Below are 3,188 nucleotides of genomic sequence, written 5' to 3'. Positions count from 1 at the left end.
CCCGTCGTCGCCGCGCCCGTCGCCGTCCCCGTCGTCGTGCACCCGGCCCCCATCGCCGCCCCCCGTCGTCCCTCGCCTCGCCGGTGAGCGCACACACACACATACATTTTTTGTTTTTTAGTTATACAAATAGTTAGAAATTTTTCTGTTTTTTAGAAATTTTTCTGTTTTTCAGAAATAGTTAGAAATGTTAGAATTGTTAGAATAGTTAGAAATGTTAGAATTGTTAGAAATTTTTCTGTTTTTAAGTTATAGAAATAGTTATAAAAAAGTTAGAATTGTTAGAAATTTTTCTGTTTTTTTGTTATAGAAATAGTTATAAAAATGTTAGTTATATATATAGAAATGTTACAATTTTTTATGTTTTTTAGGTATAGAAATATTAGAAATGTTATAGAAATGTTAGTTATACATAGCATTGTTAGAAATGTTATAGAAATGTTAGTTATATAGAAATGTTAGAAATTTTAGTTATCAAAATCCAATCATTAAAAAAATGTTACTTTTTGCGGGCATATAGCTAGTATTTGTTCTCGACGATACCCGACCCGCATCCTCGCCGTCGACATGTCTGCGACGACGTCCGGCTGACCCATGTCCGGGACTGGTCTCCGCCGGGCTGGCACTGGGAGGTGCTGCCTGGAGGGGCGCGCCGTTTGATGAGGAACCCGGCCCCGGGTCCCGTCGTCGACCCTGATCTTGTTTGGTGGCGTTCGCGTGGGCCAGTTTCGGCGCGGAGGGAGCCGGCCTAGCCGGAGGTGGTACATCGCCGTGTCAGGGAGGAGGACGAGCACGTCCATCGCTACATGGTTGCGTTAGAGGGCGGCAGGTTCTCCAATACCTGGCAGTTTCTTCAGGGATCTCACTTCAGCTATGATCCTGTGAGGGTTCCTTCTCTTTGGGTGTCCACCGCCGGCGCCACAGGAACCGCGAGTGTCCTAGATTCTTCTGTAGTATTCGATCTTTATTAGCTACCTAGCCAGTGATGTATTCGATATTATATCTATTACTCGAGACGATGTATTTGAGATTATATCTATTATTCGAGACGATGTATTCGAGATTATATCTATTATTCGAGAGGATGTTTTCGAGATTATATCTATTATTCGAGACGATGTATTCGAGATTATATCTATTATTCGAGACGATGTAATTTGAATACTAAATTGTTTTATATTTCTTTTGGATTAGTTAAATAAAAGCTATGGCAGACAATACCGGCAGAGAGGGAGAACATGCCATGTTCGATATGATACGCCATCCTCACGGGCCAGATGATGATCAGAATGAAGAAGATTATGACGGCTCCGAATTTCTAAACAACACCGGAGAGGGTGATATGATATTCGATCGCGACGACCGAATTGATGAAGTCATGAACTATGATTATGATGATGACGAAGAAAATGCTGATCTTGAAACAACAAAGACCGGCGAGGTATATATATTTATATAAGCAGGCATCTGGACAAACCCGTCGATAAACCACCAAAGCGCCGACTTCAGCGGCGCCGCTCACGATCGCGTCGGGCAAAGGATAGAAATACAGGCACCAGAGATAATGAGACTTCGGACGATGCCAAATATCCCGAATACCCCATCGAGCCCACGTCCGAACAGGACGAAACGGAAGAGGGTGAATATAGCCCCGGACAAGCTGACAACAAAGATGCAGAGGACCGTAACTATATGCCAGAATCCGAAGAGGAGGCCAGCCTCTGTGACGAAGACTTCATTGTCCCAGAGGAACCCCTCGACCAAGAACGCTTCAAGCGATAGAACATTGCTACATCCCGGAGCCTGAAGAAGAAGCATTAACAACTCAGAGCTGAGCAAGATATGCTGAATGAAAGCTAGACTAAGGTCCTGGCCGCTGAGGAATATGGCCACAAACGACCTGTTAAAAGTTACCCTAGACGCAAGCTGCTGCCACAATTCGATGATGAAGCCCTTGAGCCAATTCAGACCGACCACCACATGGACGGGATAAAATGACATATCAAGCTGAACACCAACCCCCACCCCCTCACCGAAGAGGCGGGGAGACGATAGCCATGGGATACACGTACGACTTGCAACACGACCTAGCCAATAAAGTCAGTCAGGCCAAATCAGTCTACAGATCAAGGGGTCGTGCCTCGGCACGAGGCAATGGCTATGAAGCCCGGCATGACGATCGCTACTATGTTCAGGATCAGAAGCGAACTCAAATGTCAGCCGATCTCCGCCGTGATATTGCGCAATATAGAGGGGCCGCACACCCCCTATGCTTTACCGATGAGGTCATGGAACACTAGTTTCTGGAAGGATTTAAACCCGTAAATATCGAATAGTATGATGGAATGATGGATCCAGCCGTCCGGATTGAAGATTTTCTTCTCCACATTCACATGGCTCGAGGAGATGATCTCCACGCCATCAAATATCTTCCTCTAAAGCTAAAAGGACCATCATGGCACTGGCTAAATAGCCTCCCAGAAAAATCCATTGGAACCTAGGAAGACTTGGAAGATGCTTTCAGGGCTAACTTTCAGGGCACTTATGTCCGCCCACCAGATGCTGACGACTTGAGTAACATAATCTAACAGCCAGGTGAATCATCCCGCAAGCTTTGGAATTGGTTCTTAACTAAAAAGAACCAGATCGTAGACTGTCCGGACGCCGAAGCCTTAGCGGCCTTTAATCACAGCGTCCGCGATGAATGGCTCGCCCGACACCTTGGGCAGGAAAAGCCGAAGACCATGGCAGCCTTAACGACACTCATGACCCGCTTCTTTGTGGGCGAAGAAAACAGGTTGGCTCGTAGAAGCAACAGCTCAGGGGACCCTGGCACCTCTGAGGTGCGGGACGGCAATGGTAAACCTCGCTGAAATAAAAACAAACGTCAGAACAACAACAACGACGACACAGATGATTACGGCAGACAATGTCAGATTCAGCGGTCCTATGTCCAGTCAGCGGAAGAAACCTTTCAAAGGCAATAAAGATGCGCCATCCAGCTTAGATAAAATCTTTGAGGGGCCCTGTCAGATTCATAGCACACTCGATAAGCCTGCACACCACACCAATAGGAATTGTTGGGTTTTCAAACAGGCTGGTAAGATTAATACCGAACACAAGGGAAAAGAGCCTCCAAGCAAAGACGATTACGAGCCCCGTCAGCCGAACACTGGAGGTCAGAAGCA

Source organism: Triticum dicoccoides, chromosome 7B, assembly GCF_002162155.2.
Source record: "Triticum dicoccoides isolate Atlit2015 ecotype Zavitan chromosome 7B, WEW_v2.0, whole genome shotgun sequence".
In the NCBI taxonomy this organism is placed as follows: domain Eukaryota; kingdom Viridiplantae; phylum Streptophyta; class Magnoliopsida; order Poales; family Poaceae; genus Triticum; species Triticum dicoccoides.
Note: the sequence above shows the minus strand (reverse complement) of the source record.